The sequence below is a fragment of the Erythrolamprus reginae genome, chromosome 3 (assembly GCF_031021105.1).
Source record: "Erythrolamprus reginae isolate rEryReg1 chromosome 3, rEryReg1.hap1, whole genome shotgun sequence".
In the NCBI taxonomy this organism is placed as follows: domain Eukaryota; kingdom Metazoa; phylum Chordata; class Lepidosauria; order Squamata; family Dipsadidae; genus Erythrolamprus; species Erythrolamprus reginae.
This window is the reverse complement of record NC_091952.1, coordinates 57,818,754-57,840,946: the sequence shown is the minus strand read 5'-3', so window position 1 is coordinate 57,840,946 and position 22,193 is coordinate 57,818,754. Positions and strand designations below refer to the sequence as shown.

Below are 22,193 nucleotides of genomic sequence, written 5' to 3'. Positions count from 1 at the left end.
ATAGAAAATAACAGATGTAGCTCAGATCTGAACTATGGAGCCCTTGATACTCTCTGAGTTTGGTTATTTGTTTGCAAAAGTTCTCTTACCCAAATAGGTTACATCACCCTTGGGAATGAGAGTGGGGTTTGTTCCGTGCTTTTTCTCCTGTTTTCCTGAATACTACAGTCTTATCCTGAGGTAGAGATGAGGGAGGGAAATCATATCTATTCAAACTATACAGAAGAAATAATATCATCTTACTAAGCACAATGTTAGCTCTGCACACCATTCATTCAGTGTCAGCTTTCTCTTCAAAATCTCTTTCAATATCAATTAAAAAGGCCCTGTTATATTAATATACAGTAAGTGCTCTGTGGTCCAACAGCAAGAAATTTGAAAACTTTTAGTTAGTCACCAAATAACTATAAGGCAAGAGGTTTAAATTTGAGCTGGAAAAAAATATTTTGACAATAAAGGGCTGCATCTTCTGATAGTGTCTTAGTATCAGGCAACTCCGACAACCAATTTCATGGCACTAATATTGGCTATGACAGGGGTCGACAAAGTTGTTCAGAATCTAGGAGCCAGCCAAAAAATTTAGGAGCCAGAATTTTTTTTAAGCAAACTTGGTTTTTTGCCGAGTCTCCACCTGACATCGCTTTCACCCCCTCCCCCCCGGCGCAGGCCTGGCTCCGCCGAGCCGGCTCTGCTGTACTCCCGTCGGGATCCGAGGGGAGACCGTTAGTCAGAAACCGAAACAGAGAAGAAGGAAAGGGAGACCGGGCCGGGGACGCGGGTGAGGGGGGGAGGGGGGAGGAGGGGTTACTGGTCGGAAGTCACCGCGCACGCGGCCGGAGGAGGAATGAACAAAACCTCACGCCGGGAGGGGAGGGGCTTCCGCTTCTCTCCGAAGGCGGGTGAGCGGCCAAGATCGGAGCGTCTGTGTGCGGTGGGGGGGAGTGAAGGGGTTCGAGTAGGAGGCGGAATGGAGGCAAGGGGGGGAGGGAGAGACGCACGCAAGCGCAGGGGACGCTGGGAAAGCAGCTCGTTCCGAGGTTGATGGGCGGAGCTACGGAAGCCAAGATGTACCATTTCTGGGCGTAAACACAAGGCGGGAAAAATATACTGTATACCAGTGATTTTCAACCTTTTTTGAGCCGCGGCACACTTTTTATATTTACAAAATCCTGGGGCACACCACCAACCAAAATGACACAAATCTAATAAATAAATAAATAAATAAATAAATAAATAAATAATACATACATACATACATACATACATACATACATACATACATACATACATACATACATAAATAACCCCCTCATATATACAATCCCATGTAACATCCCCTTATAAATACAGTCAATCATCAATCATCCCTCCTGAAATTTATACCACTGTCTCATTTATGGGTACTTCTCCTGTCTTTCCCCCTTTTCTCTCTCATGTTTCTCATTTCTCTCTCTTCCTCCCTTTTTCCCTCATTCCTTCTCCCTCTCACTTCTCCTCTTTTTCCATCCCTGTCTCTCTCCCCCCCTTATGTGTGTGTATGTATACACACTCCAACCATTTCCAAAACCAGTTGAGGGCTGGTTTTTTTTTCTCTTTTATCCTTTTCAAAAACAGGTGTGGGCTGGGGGGGGGGTTTCTTATTATTTGGATGCTTTTTACCATATGCTTCAAGAATCACCTCTCTCTCTCTCTCTTTTGTTTCTCTCTCCTCTCATTCTCTGCCTCAATCATTTTATCATTTCTCCTTTTTTCTCCCCTTTTTGTTCTCATTTCTCTCACTCTCCTTTCCTCTCCCTATCTGTCTTGCTTTCTCTCTCTCTTGCTATCTTTTTCTCTCTCTTGTTCTCTTATTTTCTCTCTCTCTCTCTTGTTCTTTCTCTCTCTCATGCTTTCTCTCTCTTGTTCTTTCTCTCTCTGTTGCTCTCTCTCTTATTTTCTCTCTCTCTCTCTCTTTCCTTTCTCTCATTCCCTCTTTCTCTCTATCCTTTCTATCTCTCACTCTTTCCTTCTCTCCCTCCCTTTCTCTCTCTTTCCATTCCCTCTTTCTCTCTATCCTTTCTATCTCTCACTCTTTCCTTCTCCCCCTCTCTTTCTCTCTCTTTCCTTTCTCTCATTCCCTTTCTCTCTATCCTTTCTATCTCTCACTTTTTCTTTCTCTCCCTCCCTTTCTCTCTCTTTCCTTTCTCTCATTCCATCTTTGTCTCCTGGGGCTGACTGCGCCTGCCCTGCACCCCCCACCACGGAGGGAAAGCATTTGGCATCGGCACCGCCAAACCCCCCCCCCCCTCCACAAGCAGCAAAAGCCTCTGCGACTGAGCCGGAAGGCAAACGGTGCACCCCGCCGCTTAGGCTTTTGCTGCTCCTGGGGGGGGGAGGATTTTCTCCTCCCCGCCCCCCCGGCAGCCAAACGTCGCTGGTGCAGGAAAGCAGCGTGTTAAAAGGCGCGCTGCTTTCACGGAAAACAAACCCGGCTTTCCTGGCAACGGAGGATGACAAGCAGGAAGAAGCGGGATGGAGCAACGCCAGGCTCAAGCAGGCAGCTTCCGCGCGTTTCTTTCAGCGGAAGAGGAGGAGAGGGAGCGGATCGGGTGGGCAGGGGCAGCGCCTTCTTCTGCCGGCGCCTCCCCGCCCCCCCCCAGGCAGGCAGGGGAATGGGAACTGCACACCCATGGAAAAGGGCACGCAGGGGGGTATTTTGGGGTGTGCGGGTAGCGGCGGCGGGCAATAGCCGGGGGGCGGCTTCTGCAAGTGGGAGCTCCAGGGCTGAAGCCTCAGCCCTGGAGCTCCCACTTGCAGGAGCCACCTCGCGGCACACCTGGCCATGTCTCGCGGCACACCGGTTGAAAAACACTGCTGTATACACATACAGTACAGCAGGCAACATTTTCTAGGCGCCAGACAACATTTTCTAGGCGCCACTGGCGACCAGGCGCCTGGGTTTGTCGAACCTTGGGCTATGACCATGTACAAGTATGCAAATATACTTTTGATGCACACCACAAATATAACTGAGTTTGCACTGTTGAATCTCTGTAAGAAAACAAAGGACAATTCAAAGATGCTGTTGATTCTTCTTTTCCCAACCTCCATTTTCATATTAATATTTCCGCCCTACGATCTCTGAAGATGCCAAGGTGATATTAGTCCTGCTTTTGTAAATATCAGTATTGGCACATATGTGTGCATTCTTGTACCCATGTTGTTGATAAGGCAAGGTTATTAGGTATAAATACATAATTTTCAAAATAACAAACCACCAAGACATGTGATTTTTCATTTCTTGCGGTAAATGTTTTATCTAACTCTTCTAGTTATAGGGGTATCTAAAGGTTGAACTAAATTGACTTTTGTCTAAGAGGTAAGTGTGTATTTTACTATCTCTCATCAAAATCAATGCTATTTTAAAAAAAAACCATATTAATTAAAATTTGCCACACATTTTTTATAAATAGTATCACTAATTGGTCATTAGTTGCTGGATACAGTAACATAACTAACGCCATGATGGGTATGTATCAGATAGGTACGTAGACTCTTTTCATTTTCCACAGTTAAAACACCAAAATTATTTTTATTGCTGTCAACTTCCCAACCACATTTCAGCTAACAATAAAAGGCCCATTTCCTGTGCTCTACTGACATATTTTGAGGAAGTAGTCCCCCTAACCTCAGCCACTTTAAGATGGATAGACCTCAACTCCAGAATTTCAGAGCCAGTTGAAGTCCACCCATCTTAAAGTGGCAGAGGTTGAAAAAACACCAGTCTATGTTATGATAGTAGGCTATTTACACCCAAAGGAAACCAACACTACCCTCTCAGCTAGGCAACACTGCTGGACATAAAGAAAGACCAACCATGCGGCAATTAGATCTTTCACTTCCTGATGACTCTAATGGAACCGAAGAACAGGACATTCTGGGAGCAGAAAAGTACAAATGATTCAGCATTTTCACCCCTTGATCAATACCTACCTAAACTGACTTAGCATATGGAAAGATCATATACTGTATTTTTTTAATCACATAGCTTTGATTCTAGCTAATCATAATTAACATAGTCACATGTATTCCCCTTCTCACTACTAACTTGAAAAAAAAATGTTTCAACAGCATCTTGTTTAAACTAAATGTCTTGTTTAGACTAAATTTCTCAGAAATATGTCCTGGGCTCTCATCCCGTAACAATTTTTCATAACTCCCCTGAGACCATTTATGGCTAGAATTTTAGAAGTGATAATTTAGGGTTGCTCAGCCAGAAAAATTGAGATATTCGTTTTATCACACCAGATTCCAGTGGATACAAAGGACACACACACACACACACACACACACACACACACACACACACAAAGAGAGAAAGAAAGAAAGAAAGAAAGGAAGGAAGGAAGGAAGGAAGGAAGGAAGGAAGGAAGGAAGGAGGTTGCTTTAGGAGACTATCCTTGCTACTTCCTTTTCTGTGTTTTGAGTCGGGGCCAAGTTTCAAATTCAAGATCTATCAATTTACTTTAATCCTGCTAACCTCAGTCCTTTCTCACATCTCATTTGAAAACACACACATGTACATAAAAAGAGAATTAAAACGTAGAACATGCCCATTCACAGCAGCTGAATCCTGGGTAGATGGTTATCTACTCCTGCACCTAAAAGGTCTTTTCAGCACAAGGAAAAGGGGGGGAGGGAGGGGGTTTAAGAAATGAGAGAGAGAGAGAGAGAGAGAGAGAGGGAGAGAGGGAACTATGGGCTCCAGGCCTTCCAAATATCAGCCAAAATTATTGCTGAAAAATTTGAAACTGTTGGGAAACTGAACCACACAGAGAGAACTTTCCCAAGACTAAAGGCAAGGTCTGGAGACAAGCTTTCCTTCCCAAAAGCAATCCCGCGGCTTCCATCAATCCCCATCAACCAAGGATGAAAAACAGGCCGGATTCTATAAAAGGACAGTGCAAAGCTCTCTAATCCCCAGTGACACTGATGCTCCGGATCCAGTCACCACCCTAAAACTGCAACTCCAATTCCACCTCCCCCCCAGTTCCCCCACCCCTCGGTCCCCAACCTTCCATCCCCTCCAAAAGCAAACTCTTCCACGTCTCGCTTGGAGAAAGAGCAAAGGAGATTCATCATGGGGGGGGGGGGGCAGCCGCTTGCGGTCCTCATTCATGATGACAGGAGGCTGCAGCGGAGGCCAAAGGGATGGCGGCGGGATTGGCATCCGGGACAAGGAAAAGAGCCAGCGGACTCGGGTCTGAAGCGCGGGGACGTTGGTGGCTGGGATGGGAAACACCTCCCCGGTCTGCCACAACGATGCGAACCCCCCAACCGCCGCTCTTTTCTCCCGCTGCCCGACTGGGCCACAGCCAGGTGTCCAAAAAGGTCTTTCTTCTTCTGCCTGCCCGTCTTGAGGCTGCCCTTCCGTGCAAGCATCCTTGCCTTACCTGCCCGGCAAACCGCTGCCGCCGTCGTTCCCTGCTTCCTTTCTTGTCTGGAAGGCCGGTGCGAGGTTTTGGCGCCCGCCCGCCTCCCAAATATCCTAGTTCCCGATCCGAACCAGCCGCCGAGCTCCGGGACTTCGTTGCCCCCGCCGCACCGCCCCCGCCGCCTCACCGAACAGCTCCCATCCTCTCTGCGGTGCCTTCCTTCCCAGACTCCCGCATTAGGGCAGAGACGAGCGGGAGCGCGCGGCCCAGGGACCGCGCGCGCGCCCGCCGAAGAGCAAATTCTGAGGGGGCGCGCGGCCGAGTGGCTTGGAGTGCGCCAGCGCCGCTTTCCCCATTCAACTCGGTGCCACGTGAGGGTCTTTCTTGCTCACTTTTCTTCTTCCTCCTCCTCCTCCCATCTGGAGGAATTAAAAGAGTGGCCTGGCGATCGATAACGGAAGAGTGCTTATTTTAAAAAAAAGAAAGAAAGGGAAAAAAGAGAGAAAGGAACGGTCGAGGCAGTGCATCACCCGAGAGACAAGCAAGATTAATTGGGGAAAGTCATTAATGCGGCTGGTGTAATAAAGAGGCACAGAAACGAGCCGGAACGACCTCTCTTTCCATATCAGGTGAATAAATCACCCGGTGTATTTATGAGCCAACAGAGAGAGAGAGAGAGAAAGGTTGCTTTTACTTCACACTTTTTATTTTATTTATTTATTTGTTTGTAAAAAATGTACAAGATAGCATGTATAGGTATAAACATAAACTATGTTTATGTTTATACCTATACCTTATAAACTATCGATCTATCTATCACATATATTATTATTATTATTATTATTATTATTATTATTATTATTATTATTATTTATTAGATTTGTATGCCGCCCCTCTCCGAAGACTATCTATCACATGTTTTTTCTATCTATCTATCTATCTATCTATCTATCTATCTATCTATCTATCTATCTATCTATCTATCTATCTATATATATATATATGTAGATTGTTCTGAGTTCGGGTTTTGCCCTGTGTAATATTTTGCATGTCTATGCGACGTTTCGGTGAAATCACATTCACCATCATCATGCAAAATATTACATATAATATATATATAATATATAAAATATAGACATGCAAAATATTACACAGGGCAAAACCCGAACTCAGAACAATCTACATACATATACCCGTGAAAATTTACGAAAACAAATATATATATATATATATATTTTTTTTTTTCTTATGTCGAATCATAAGAAAAATATCCTTGGTCAAATATATATATATATATATATATATATGATATAGCCCCTCCCTGGTACAAAGCTGAAGGGATCACATCTGGTGGCCTAGAGGTTAACAAGGCAGAAGACCCAGGATCAAATCCCAGTAAGGGTATGGCTAGCTGATGAGGCCAGAACAAGGCTATATACACACACGTTTGACAAATAAATAAATAAATAAATAAATAAATAAATAAATAAATAAATAAATAAATAAATAAATAAATAAATAAATAAATGTAATTACAGATAAATGAGGACAATAGGACAGTAAGACAGGGAAGGTAGGCAAGATGGTGCGCTTATGCACGCTCTTTACAGACCTCTTAGGAATGGGGGTGCGGTCCATGGTAGACAGTCTAAAGTTAAAGTTTTGGGGTTTGAGGAAGAAATCACAGTGTCAAGTACTGAATTCCAGGCATTGATCACTCTGTTGCTGAAGTCGTATTTTCTGCAGTCGAGTTTGTAGTAGTTTACATTAAGTTTGTATCTATTGTGCAAAACCAAGATATTGTGTAAGATATTCTGTAAAACTAAGATAGTAAACAACATTTTGCATAACATGTAGAACTTGGATGGTGTTCACCTTGATTAATTGTGGCCTTAGGATGTTGTGTGTTTGTTGTTTTACCTCATCTGTTTGGTGAACCCTGAAAATGGGTTAATTCAATAACTAGGTAAATTATGTATTGAATAAATGAAGCTATGAATGAGTTCACTCACTCTCCTTATCATCTAAAGACAATCTTTTTTTTTTGCCACGCTTAGGATGCTACAAAACTTATTTTAATCATAATGATTATTCTAAGTTCCTTGGCCAGCTATATACATAGTAATTAAATAATTTTCCCACTCTAATGTTGTCCTAAGGATGGAGTGGATAAGCCCTGACCAGTAGAGCCCAATTGGTTGAGGAATATGGAAAATGAAGTCCTTCATATTTGAAAGACATTATCAAAAGCTTATTTTTAAAGGAAAAAATCAACTTGGAACCCATATAAGCTGATTGTTTAATTGTTTGTGGTTTGTTTTATCTGCAGACCATCTTGCTATCAAACAATTCTGGAAGACTGGCAATATGATAAAAACAATAATATTAAACCTTAAAACAATACAATATCAACATTAAAATTAACAGAAATTAGCTAAGGAAAATCTATATACTGGGGTGCAGGTGGAGTCTTATTTTACTCCACTAAGCACCTCTAGTACGGAGCACCATCCATCGGAGCCCTAGGCCAGTTGGCAGAGGCAGATTTTAAGATTCAAAAGACCAAGGGAAGAGGGAAGGATCTCACCTGGAGGAGCATGATATTTCAGAGTGTGGGAGAAGAAAAGGCTCTTCTGGATCCCATCAGCCAAAATTCCTTGGTCAAAGTGGCCCATAGCATTATGGGAATAAGAGAACTGAAAATTATGGAGCTGGAATAAGCATTATTGGGATTGCTTCAGAGAAGGAGCTGGAATTGCTTTCTGCTGCTTATTTTTGTACTATTCCTTTACTCAGAAGAGGAAATTGTAGCCACACAATTAGTAGCCACACAATTAGCTGATCAGTCTAAACTGTTTGTACAGAGTTTGCATCTAATTGATTAAACACCTTTTCCTTAACATCAATATCAAGAAGACTAACTTTAATTGTGCTCCTGTTTGGGGCTGTTTGGGTTTGAATTCAGCAATATGGGCACATTCAGGCCAGCCATGGGTTGCTCCCTGTTGGTACCAGGCTGTGAAAGGCAGGCTCTCCTGAGCGTGCAGCTCCCATGCCAGCACCGCTGCTCCCTAGACTGGACTCCGTTTACCTCTCTGAGTCCCAAGGGGCAGGAGGTGAGCGCTGCTTTGTGCCATTGGCTGGTACAAATATATCAAGGCAGAATGCTGATGCCATGTAAATGCAAGTAGCACTTCATTCCCACAGCTTCCAGCCATCACAATCCCCACTTCAGCCCACTTTTGCAGCATCACCACCACAATAGCATCATTCCGGCTGGTGAGGGTTGTGCTCCTTTTTGCATATTGCACCACTTGCAAAGTTGCACATTGCAAGTGCCACCCCAGGGCAAAGATTTCCAGCCACACAATGGCTGAACCCATATTCCAGAGCTGTAGTAGTTAGGCTCACAGGACTGGCCGATTGCAGCTCCTCCACACGGGTGCACTCTCCAATGCGGAAGCTTTGGCACCCTGAAAATTCATCTCTTGAGCACTTGCTGAAGCAGCATGGGAAACTTCAACTGGGTTCCTCAAGAGACGAGAGTTTGCAAGGGGCTGATCTAGCAGGTGCTTTCTCTCGGGCCTCCCACTTGGAGGCCTCGCAGAAAGAGAAATGTAGGCCCAAAAAGTGGCTGAACCTTCACACACACACACACGGCAGCTGTTCAGCTGTGCGTGGCAAGTTCTTGGTTTTACCTTCCTGAGGTTTGCGTCTGGCCTTAAGAGTGGGGGCATTTGACTGGGGCGATGTTGAGTGGTGGAGGCTTGTATTCCCACACGCGAGCTGGATTAACTGCTCTTGGCCATATCTGGTCCAGGGGCCAAGATTTCCACACAGACCACCAAAATTTTCTCAAAGACGACCAGTGGTTTAACAATTGATGACCTGTGCTTTAGAAGGTTATTTTAAAACTTCCATTACATATGGTACAATGTTCTTTTTGTATGATGGCATTTTCAACATTTACTGTATGATCTATCAGTATTGGCAATTACTGACAGTTGTACGCCATTTATGAAATACTTTGTACCAATGTTCCCTTTCATTGTAACTGAGGTAAATTTTCTAGCTTCGTTCCATAGTCCTTCCAATTAATAATAATAATAATAATAATAATAATAATAATAATAATAATAATAATAATAATAATATAATAACAGCAGAGTTGAAAACGACCTTGGAGGTCTTCTAGTCCAACTCCCTGCTTAAGCAGGAAACCCTACACTACTTCAGACAGATTAAAAACATCTTAAAAACTTTCAGTGTTGGAGCATTCACAACTTCTGGAGCTGTTCCACTGGTTAATTGTTCTGTCAGGAAATTTTCCTTACTTCTAAGTTACTACTCTCCTTGTTCAGTTTCCACTCATTGCTTCTTGTTTTATCCTCAGGCGCCTTGGAGAATTAGGTTGATCCCTTCTTCTTTGTGATGACCCCTGAGATATTGGAAGACTGCTATCATTTTTCCCCTGGTCCTTCTTTTCATTAAACTAGCCATGCCCAGTTCCCGCAACTGTTCTTTATATGTTTTAGCCTCCAGTCCCCTAATCATCTTTGTTGCTCTTCTCTGCACCCTTTCTAGAGTGTAGAAAATACACTCTTTCTAGAGTGTAGAAATGCAATTGCTGTATTGTTATTTCTTTAAAGTTTTACATCCATTTTATCATACTTTTTATTTGTGAAAAATGTAACCTCATATGGTGATATCTAAGATAGGCCAGTCCTATATTATTTCCACCCTATATTATGTAGAAGTTTAAAGAAAGCCTTGGTATTTACTGTATTACTTCAAATGCAAAACAAGCTCAAATTAAGACATTGAGAAAATTGGTGTGGTAAGAAAACATTAACTTAAATAAGGTTTTAAAAAAGAAAGTGTGAAAGGTTTATAATCCAATTTCATTATAATAGCTCCTACATTTCACAAGGAAGCATACATTCTAATCACAATCAGTCTATAATCCAATTGTCGAAAGATTTCTGTCATTTAGTTCTACTGATCTCTGTGGAACTAAATCAGCTTAGTTAGATGAAGTTTACATTAGCTGTTACGATGCCTGGAAATGTTTCAATAATTATGTAGAAACCTTTAGCTTCCTAAAAAAAACTTTTACTCAGAAGCAAATTCCACTGAGTTCAAGGATATTAAGATACTACTAAAAATAAGACTGAGTCTTAGTAGTTTAATCAAATTTCTAACTAATTAGGTACATCACATGGACAGTATAAAACAGGTTGTTTGATTTTATTTCAGTAATATATATCGTTTCCATACATTGACATGTCTGCAAAACATTTTTGAGTTTACTATCATATAGCTTAGATCTTTTGGATTAATTCTGGGAGAAATAGAAGTCACTGAATTATGAATTCTAAAATTCTTCACTATCTTCAAGTATTGCTTAGAGTTATAGTTCAGTCACCCCTTGATTCTGTTAATAGGTAAATATAAAGTAAGCAGGTGTTAGATTTATCAAACATATATTAATTTTTAAATTAAATTAATAAAGCAGTCAATAACTTTCAGAACTTTTAGCCAGGAGGCCTGCTAGTGGGATTGAGATCAGTCTGCATCAATTTTTCGCCAAACCCATCCTCGAATACAGCTCATCTGTTTGGAACCCATATCGCATTTCAGACATTAACACCCTTGAAAATGTTCAAAGATACTTCACAAGAAGAGCCCTTCATTCCTCCACTCGAAACAGAATACCCTACGAAACTAGACTTACAATCCTGGGTCTTGAAAGCTTAGAACTACAACGCCTTAAACATGATCTAAGTATTGCCCACAAAATCATATGCTGCAACGTCCTGCCTGTCAAAGACTACTTCAGCTTCAACCACAACAACACAAGAGCACACAACACATTCAAGCTTAATATTAACCGCTCCAAACTTGACTGTAAAAAATATGATTTTAGTAATCGGGTTGTTGAAGCGTGGAACTCATTACCGGACTCTGTAGTATCATCCCCTAATCCCCAACATTTTACCCTTAGACTATCCACGGTTGACCTCTTCAGATTCCTAACAGGTCAGTAAGGGCTTACATAAGCTCACTAGAGTACCTTCCGTCCCCTGTCCTATAGTCTCTCCTATATCTTGTATTTCTTCTCTACTATATCTTCTATAACCTTCATTTTGTATTATTGTGTATTGGACAAAATAAAATAATAAAATAAAACTTCAGTGGAAGAGGAGAGATAAGGAAGGTTTTGTTCATATTAAATTCACTGGATGGAGAAAGGACAGCTCCATTCCCCCCCTGTTTCATTCTTCCCTCTCCACCATTTAGGATTACTGTCTAAACATTAAATTAATGTTTACAGTACCACAGTTTTTTGGCACCTCAAAAGACTAAGTGGTCTATGTTGTGTTATTGCAAAGTTAGCTCATCTATCAGACCACTGAGAAAGAAGACAAGATTTTTAAATTCATCTTAGCTGTCATGAATCAAGGGTTAGCCAGCTGTCATGAATCATGGGTAAGCCAGTATTTAGCATGGGAAAGTTATCAATTGTACTTGTGCACAATACATTTGTTAATAAAAATCCAAAGATATCACGGACATTTTAAACTTGCAGCTTTCTGGCTCTTTCTGTTGCATTGCACATCTTATTCTGCAGTCTTAGCAGAGGCAGCTGTTTCAAGCATCACAAAATCAGCCCAACCATGTGACAAAGAAATCGGAAATCGCTGCCATACAGATAGGAAGAAACTGAGCCCTTACTCAGCAAAATTTATTACATCTATCCTTATAAGAAAGTGTACGGGTGTTGGGCAGGATACATGATAGCGATAGCTAGATAAGGCAGACAGACACAGACATAGGACAAGTATGTAAGGCAAAGCCTAAGCAATGGAAAGAGGTCTATTGAATAAGGTCAATACAATGTAAGAAGTTTTATATTCAAATATATTTTATTTTTTATACTGTTTCCAAGAGTTAAATAAACTAGGTCTCCCAGAGGAACTGCATGTTGTTGTTGTTGTTGTTGTTGTTGTTGTTGTTATTATTATTATTATTATTATTATTATTATTATTATTATTATTATTATTTAGACTTGTATGCCGCCTCTCTCTGGGGACCCGGGGTGGCTCACAACACACAATGCAAACAATAAGTATACAAATCTAATAGTTAAAAATATAGCTAAAAACTCATGAATTTAAAAAACAGTTAATTACTCAGGCATACCCACACATAACATTAATGGTCAGAACAGGGAGGGGCATATACCAGTTGCCCCATGCTTGGTGACATAGATGGCTTTTAAGGCTTTTGCAGAAGGCGAGGAGGGTGGGGGCAGTATGAATCTCTGGAGGGAGCTGATTCCAGAGGGCCGGGGCCACCACAGAGAAGGCTCTTTCCCTAGGCCCCGCCAAACGACATTGTCTGGTTGACAGGACCTGGAGGAGGCCAACTCTATGGGACCTGATCGGTCGCTGGGATTTATGCGGCAGAAGGCGGTCTCGTAAGTAATCTGGTCCAATGCCGTGTAGGGATTTATAGGTCATCACCAACACTTTGAATTGTGTCCGGAAACCAATCGCCAGCCAATGCAGGCCGCAGAGTGTTGTAGAAACATGGGTGTATCTGGGAAGACCCATGACTGCTCGAGCGGCCACATTTTGCACGATTTGCAGTTTCCGAACACTCTTCAAGGGTAGCCCCATGTAGAGAGCATTGCAGTAGTTGAACCTCGAGGTGATAAGGGCATGAGTGACCGTGAGCAGAGACTCCCTGTCCAAATACGGCCGCAACTGGTGCAAATAGGGCCACAACTGGTGCACCAGGTGAACCTGGGCAAATATACCTACACACATACCTACACACACCTCAAGTGTCATCCTAGACTAGTGATGGCAAATCTTTTTGGCACCGAGTGCCCAAACCGGTATATTATTATTATTATTATTATTATTATTATTATTATTATTATTATTATTTATTAGATTTGTATGCCGCCCCTCTCCGTAGACTCGGGGCAGTTCACAACACAATAAAACAATTCTCAACAAATCTAATAATTTAAAAAACATTTTAAAAACCCCATTATTAAGCAGACATACATACAAACATACTATACATAAATTGTATAGGCCCGGGGGAGATATCTCAGTTCCCCCATGCCTGGTGGCAAAGGTGGGTTTTAAGGAGTTTACAAAAGGCAAGGAGGGTGGGGGCAGTTCCAATCTCCAGGGGGAGCTGGTTGCAGAGAATCGGGGCCACCACAGAGAAGGCTCTTCCCCTGGGACCCACCAAACAACATTGTTTAGTCGACGGGACCCGGAGAAGGCCAACTCTGTAGGACCTAATCGGTCGCTGGGATTTGTGTGGCAGAAGGTGGTCCTGGAGATATTCTGGTCCGATGCCATGAAGGGCTTTATAGGTCATAACCAGCACTTTGAATTGTGACCGGAAATTGATCGGCAACCAATGCAGACTGTATGCACATGTGCGTGTGTGCCAGAAACCCAAAAACCAGCTGGCTGGTGCACATGCCAGTGTCCATGCTGGTGGGCATGCTGGTGCACATGCCAGTCCCCACAGAGAGTGCTGTGCATGCCATCTCTGGCAAGCATGCTATAGGTTCACCATCATGGCCCTAGACATTTCCACATCCCGAAGAAGCTCCCCCTATAAAAGTTTGTGATTATACCCCATTTAGGTGGCAGTTGACCCTTCAGGCAAACGCTTTTGCTTTTAGTAATCAATATTTCTTCTTTCCTCACAGCTGTCTGGATCTCATTTTTGTTTATTCTTGTGCATCCCTGATTCAACTTGGAACCCCAAATTATTACTCTGACAAGCTAGAAAAGGCGCAGCACAAATGAATATAGAAGATTCATGATGAATCTGACTGAGTGTGGGATTTCCACTGACCATTGTATCGAGCTGTGAAAATGAGGAAAGGATAAGCAGGATAAAATACAACTTATTTCTTAGCATGGCTTACAAAGTAAGTCAGAATTAAATATTGAGGGCTGGATAACCTATTTTTTATACTTAAAATAGAATTAATATGAAGGAAGGAGGTAACATTATTTTTGGGAAATTTTGATAGAAACAAGCAACTGAACTGAACTGAAAATAGTTCCCTGTTTCCTTTTGAAATCTGTAGTTCAGTTCTGAGATTTGATGGACATGAAATTTAACGTAACTGCATGATAGCCATCATATATTATTTGAGCATTTTGACAGGTATTTAATATGTACATATGTACTATATGTATACCATTTGTGGCCAGCTTTTAAGTGCCTAATACACCTTAGCTAATTTATACGACAAATGTGGCAAGCTTGTTTATTCCTTTTCCTAATAGTATCAAATTGAATATAGACCTCACAGGTTATGGGTTGCAATTTTAGTAGTATTGACAATGCATAATTGATAGACTGGATTTTATCATGGATTTTATCTTTATTTATCATTTTATCCTACAACGTTTGGTTGTGTATTCACTAAGTGTTTTTATTTGTTTCGGTCTATGACTGTAATAATAAATTTCGATTTTAATAGATGGGATAACAAAATGCGGAAAATAAATTCTAATGTGGGAACTGGGTTTTTAATTAGGAATTAACTTTCACAGAGCCTGCAGTTTAGCCCAAGGGAAGAAATCTTTGAATGCCATTTACAATAATGAGACTAGAGAAATGCACATCCAAGTGGATTGCCCCACATCCTGGAGGAATATTTGAATAGGAACACCTCCAAATAAAATAATATGTAGATGTTTGGAGAATTAAATCATTTAACACTCACAATTTCAGATATGAGCAACACGCATGGGGAAGTTCTGTTCTTGTATTCATAATCGCAAAGCAAAAGACTGGAATATATGTGTAAAGTAAAGGAAGAGTGAACTTGAGTCAGAATGATAGAACTCTTTAAGAGCTATCCACTGGTGGAGCCTGGGGCAAAATATTCTACTTGTGGCATCTGGGAATGTTAGGATTAGACTGGATTGGAGAACCCCCAATAATTTCAAATCTAGTTGTTGTCCTCTTACAACAGCTGTTAATGAGAGGACTGTATGAACTGGTTAACCCTGAAGTCTATAGATAGTTCTTAGCTTATGGCTGCTTACTAAGAGACCATTCAAAATTATGTTGGATTCCTCCAAAAGCTACTTACAACCTGCTTCTGACCACATTTTGGGTAATTGGCAACCAACCCATATTTACAGCTGTTTGCAATGTCCTTCAGACACATATCCACAATGTATGATGTTTTTGCTGGAAACTGGGTTTACTTCCAGTTTCTGTAAAAACCTGACCTATAGCAAACAACAGGTTCACTTGATAGTGATGGGATACATTTAATGACCATAGTGATTGCTTAATTACTAACAAAAGGTGATACAAGCAGGGAAGGACTACCAAAATTTGTACTACCACACTATGGGCATGGCTTATGTAGGACACCCTGCGTTTTCTTTCAACATCTTTCAGTGCAAATTGGGTGCTCTAGGGTGGAGCTCCATTTTCGCTATCCCACTGCGTTCCCCTCTGTCCGGGCAGTAACCCACCCCTGGGTACAAGGTGGAAAAAATGGATGAGTCACATGACCCATTTTACAATTGTTATGACATGACTTTAATCACCAGACTCAGTTATGGTTATGAGCCGAGGTCTACCTGTGTAATGGTGTTCAGGAAGCTGAAGTTGTTTTAAAAAAAAATAAAGTAGCCATCTATATATCTTTTTATTCATTTGTTTGTTTGTCAAACATATACAAGACAGCAGGTATAAGTATGATTCACAAAAGAAATAAATACAAACAAATGGGATCAGTAAAACTGAGATGGTAGGCACGCTAGTGTGCTTATGTGCATCCCCATTACAGACCTCTTAGGAATGTGGTAAGGTCCCCATTAGACAGTTTAAGGTTGAAGCCTTGGAGTTTGAGAATGTAACAATGGATTCAGATAGAGCATTCCGGGCATTGACCACTCTATTGCTGAAGTTGTATTTTCTGCAATCAAGTTTGGAGCAGTTTACCTTGAGTTTGTCTCTATTGCTTGCCCGTGTATTATTATTATTATTATTATTATTATTATTATTATTATTATTATTACTACTACTACTATTACTATTATTATTATTATTACTATTATTATTATTATTATTATTAATTACAGTTACAGTATATGAAAAACAATACCATTCTGAAATCCAATAATAACTAAAAACAAACAATCCCAATTTAATTTAAAAACAGCCATTTCTAATCTGCCAGCATACATTGTATTCAACATGCATTCATTCATAAGCAGGAGATGATGACTAGTGTCCCCAGGCTTGTCGGCATAAGTGCATCTTCAAACTCTTATGGAAGGCAAGGAGGGTGGAGGCAATACAAATCTCTGGGGGAGCTAATTCCAGAGGTCCGCCCCCTCCACAGCGAATGCTCTTCCCCAGGTCCTGCCAAGCAAAATTGTCTAGTTGATGGGATCTGGAGAAGGCAAACTCTGTGGGACTTGACCGGTCGCTGGGGCTCATGTGGCAGAAGGTGGTCCCATAAGTAATCTGGTTGGATGCTATGTAGGGCTTTATAGGTCATAACCAATACTTTGAATTGCATTCAGAAACCAGCCAATGCAGTCCGCAGAGTGTTGGAGAGACATGGGCATACGTGGGAGGGCCTGTGACCACTCACGTGGCTGCATTCTGCATGATTTGTAGTTTTCAAACATTGTTCAAAGGTAGCCCCATGTAGAGAGCATTGCAGTAGTCAAACCTCGAGGTGATAAGGGCATGAGTGATTGTGAGTAATGACTCGCTATCCAGATAGGGCTGCAACTGGTGAACCAGAAGAACCTGGGAAAACGCCCCCCTCACCACAGATGAAAGATAATTGTCTAAGATCAGCTGTGGATCAAGGAGGATGCCCAAGTTGTGAACCCTCTCTGAGGGGGTCAGGAGTTCCCCTCCCCCGGGTAATGGAAGGACAGGTGGAATTGTCCTTGGGAGGCAAAACTCACATGGCATTGGACCAGAGTACCTCCGGAACCGCCTGCTACCGCACAAATCCCAGTGACCAATAAAGTCCCACAGAGTTGGCCTTCTCCGGGTCCCGTCGACTTAACAATGTCGTTTGGCGGGCCCCAGAGGAAGAGCCTTCTCTGTGGCGGCCCTGGCCCTCTGGAATCAACTTCCCCGGGAGATTAGAATTGTCCCACCCTCCCTGTCTTTCGTAAACTACTCAAGACTCACTTATACCGCCGGGCATGGGGGAGTTGAGACACCTTTCCCCCAGGCTCTTTTATACTTTGTTTTATGTTTGGTATGAATGTGTTGTTTGGTTTTTTAAATAATGATAGGGTTTTATATGTTTTTTAATATTAGATTTGTTCTACTATAATATTGTTTTTATTATTGTTGTGAGCCGCCCTAATCTTCGGAGGGGGGCGGCATACAAATCTAATAAATTATTATTATTATTATTATTATTATTATTATTATTATTATTATTATTATTATCGGGGTTGAGTCTGAGCTTGTTAACAGTCATCCAAACCCTAACAGCTTCCAGACATCATTATTGCAGTTGAAGCTGAAGTAGCCATTGACAGGTAGGACATTGTAATAGACAATTTTGTGTACTACGCCTAGATCAGACCGCAGGTGGTAGTTAAAGGATGTCCAAGCCCCAAATTTCCAGCCTGATGGTATAAAGTATTCTATTGTGAGCAATGGAATGGAGTACTCTTCTCATGAAATATCTCTGGATCTGCTCAATTGTATTAATGCACGATATATTGTGTGGATTCCAGGCAGATGAGCTGTATTTGAGAATTAGTCTGACAAAGGTTTTGTATGCCCTGGTTAGCAATACAATACTACTGGAGAAGAAGCTTCTCAAAATTAGGTTAACAATTCTTAATGCCTTTTTGGAAATGCTGTTACAGTGAGCTCTGGGGTTTAGATCCTTTGGGATGACTACTTTAATGACCTTGACAGAGTGAGGATTGTCTACAAGGTTGTTTCCACCCAACTTGTATTTGGTGTGCTGATTTTTATTGGCAATGTGTAAGACATTCATTAGTTGAGATTTGGAGTTGCCAATTGCAGGACCATTCTGACACATAGTTGTTGTGGTTGGATCGCAGCCAGGTCCTTTGACAACAAACTTCAAGTCAGATGAACTGGGTCTGTTTGGGCATGGTCGACCTGTGTAGCTATCAGAAGAGTAGGACAGGAGGAGGGAGAAATAATGTGTGAGGGTCCTGCAGAGACTACACAACCCCCAAGTGGGGCTTTGCCTGGGTCTGATGAAGAAGAGGAGATGAGGGATCCTATCCTGGATACAAGAGTGCAAGGGATACGGGGGAGGCAGGAGCAGTTGCACAGACTCAGAAGGAGGACTTGAGTACAGCTGTGTGTAGGCTATAATCCTATGGTGTATAAAAGGGGAGGAGATTGGGAAGTTCCCTTCGAAGAAAAAGAGCAAGTTCAGAGTTTTTGCCTTTTTGCAGTTCTGAGCAATTATAGTGTTAAGTCTGTGAGTAATTTTGTTTGGAAAACCTCAGTTATCAGTTCTCCCTCCTCAGCCTTGAACTTTGGCAGCCGAAGGACATTCTTTTGGTTCTAATGTATGTTTTGCAACAAACCTGAGTGCACAGTAAACTATTTCATTTCAACAGCCTGTGTTTGAGCCTTAATTGGACGTTAATTGCTGCTGTTTTGCCGTGTGAGACAGAACAATAGTCAAGATCACTTTGTAGGGCAGCAGCATTGTCAGAGATGTTAAATAATTTTACATCATCAGTGAAGAAGTCGCAGCTGCTTTTAATATGATTGCAAAGGTCATTGATGGAAAGCAGAAAAAGTGTGGGTCATAGAATAGAGTAGAGTAGAATAGAATAGAACAGAATAGAATAGAATTCTTTATTGGCCAGGTGTGATTGGACACACAAGGAATTTGTCATTGGTGCATATGCTCTCATAAAAGAGAAGATACATTTGTCAAGAATAATGACGTACAACACTTAATGATTGTCATAGGGTACAAATAAGCAATTAGGAAACAATGTAAATATACGGTAAATTGTAAGGATGCAAGCAACAAGTGACAGTCATTCAGTCATAAGTGGGATGAGATGGATGATAGGAACAATGAGAAGAATAATCGCAATAGTAATGCAACCTTAGTGAATAGTTTGACAGTGGTGATGGCATTGAGAAAAAAAATGTTTTTGTGTCTAGTTATCTCCATGTGCAGTGCTATATAGCATCATATTGAGGGTATGAATTGAAACAGTTTATATCCAGGATATTTTCACTCATGCAGTATGCAGGTCCTCAATGAAAGGCAGGTAGGCAGTAATTGTTTTTTCTGCAGTTCTGATTAACCTCTGAAATCTGTCTGTCTTGTTGAGTTGAAGAACCAAACCAGACAGTTAGAGAGATGCAGATGACAGACTCAATAATTCCTCTATAGAACTGTATCAGCAGAACTATAAAACGCTGCCTGTCTGCCAGTCCACCAGTCAGCCAATCAAATGTATAAGGCCTACATTCTTTGAAGCTTTGACAGAGACAGCTGAGATCAGATTCCAAACTATCTATGCAAAGTTGGCAAAAAGAGGATCATTTAATTATTCAAAAGAAGATGCTTTGTTTGTACCTCATGTGCACATTTTAAAAATATTTTTAAGTTATATGTGGAATTGTTCCAGACCAAAGCCTATAATCACATTTTATATATATATAGCCATCCCGAGTCTACGGAGAGGGGCGGCATACAAATCAGATAGATAGATAGATAGATAGATAGATAGATAGATAGATAGATAGATAGATAGATAGATAGATAGATAGATAGAAGATAGATAGATAGATGATAGATAGATAGATAGATGATAGATAGATGATAGATAGATGATAGATAGATAGATAGATAGATAGATAGATAGATAGATAGATAGACAGACAGACAGACAGACATACAATGATAGATAGATAGATAGATAGATAGATAGATAGATAGATAGATAGATAGATAGACAGACAGATGATAGATAGACAGATAGATAGATAGACAGACAGACAGACAGATGATAGATAGACAGACAGACAGACAGTAGATAGATAGATAGATAGATAGATAGATAGATAGATAGATAGATAGGTAGATAGATAGATAGATCACACACACACATATTGGTGTGGGTGTATGTATATATGTCAAAGTTGCCATTCAAAGTTGCCACAATGCATCATTTCAGAATTGCCACACATGCGCATGGGGAAGGGGGTGCGTACACACAGACACATACACAGACACACAGAGTGTATACATACACAAACACATACACACAGAGACAGAGAGAATATATCAATATAAAGGATGCTCACAGTGGAATGCTTGTAAACTTCTATTGAAAAAATCTGCCTGTCTACACCTGTGGCATAGATACCCCCAACATCGGTAGCCAATGATGGGATCAGAGTTAAATAGAGAATGGAGAAAATAACTAGGTAGAACAGAAAAAGAGAATGAGACACAGGATTTCAGTCTTCTAAAACTGTCCTAAGCATCAGAAATAGCATTAGTACATACTTTTTCTGCCAGAGTTTCTTTCTAAAAATGAATGAGGGTTGTTCATTCATTCTTCAGAACACTCTGAAAGGTGTAGCATCTAAATGACAGGCAAGGAAGATTCAACATCTGGGGCTAAATGACACAGTGGTACCCCTCACGCATTATGTTGGGACCACTTTCACAAGGTTGTTCTTTTTCTTTTTTCTTTATTCCAGTGCACCTGTTATGCAAAATGTTCTGTGTTTCAACCATTTGGAATCTGAAACATGGTCTTGATTGTGAAATAGCTGTTTTGAATGCAAGAACAGTTTTTTCAATCATTTTCGGAAATGTTTTAAGCTAGAAACAGAATGTTTTGCATTTTGAAGATTTTAAGGATGTTCAAAACATCCTGCTTTACATTCAAGGCTGGGTGCTTCAGATTGTACTAGTTCAGGTTCAATAGGTTTTACACATACATATTAGAAACAAATCACTCAGATTTGCTTTATCGTTTAAAAAGCCTATTATGTAGTTTCTGTCCACAAATTTTAATATCAACCCTGTTTATATATGCAAAGCTACTTGAGTTGAAGCCAAATAAGGAGAGAGAAACAGACAAAGCTGTTACAATTTAATCAGTGGTTTGTATCATTAGTTGCATTGCTGACATTTGCTTAATTGACTGAGTCAAACCTATGATTTCCAGGACTGATTTTTAAAGTAGTTTCTTTCAAATATCTTTTTCCCCTTGTGACCTTTCCTTTCATCAGTATTCATATATGCATTTATATTTCTAGAAGGGAAAATGTCATATTAGAAAATAAAATGCAAGTAGTACACGGTATCAATAGGTCAATAGCATGCTTATGGCTAATGAACCGTATGGAGGGCTGTATATAAATTTGGAATATCTCAAAAATGCTGCCAATTCCAAGATACTGAAACTTTGTATCTTGGAATGAAATTCTTGCAGACTTACATCTAAAATGTGTGTCTCATTTGGATTTAGTTCAAATAAGATGTAATATTTAGTCTTCCATGTAAAACTGGTAAACCAAAAGCTCAAAGGATGCATAATTTATCTACAAGGCTGGATCTAAACCCTTGAAAGCTCAGTAATAATAATAATAAAGTAGAACACATGAGCACTGGGCCATTTTAAATTTCACTTTTGCAATATACTGTACTTACAGACTATCTTTCCTTACTCTAAGCACGTACAAAGCTACATGCTTTA

The 22,193-nt window shown here is 40.8% G+C and overlaps 1 protein-coding gene across 1 annotated transcript in view; it reads right to left on the bottom strand.

The window, feature by feature from the left end:
• NFASC (neurofascin) overlaps positions 1 to 5,622 on the bottom strand; it is a 202,484-nt gene extending 196,862 nt beyond the window's left edge. The window contains exon 1 of the mRNA XM_070745479.1: positions 5,433 to 5,622. The gene's annotated coding sequence lies outside the window, so the exon portion shown is untranslated. The remainder of the gene's footprint in view (positions 1 to 5,432) is intronic.
• Positions 5,623 to 22,193: the final 16,571 nt, after the last annotated feature.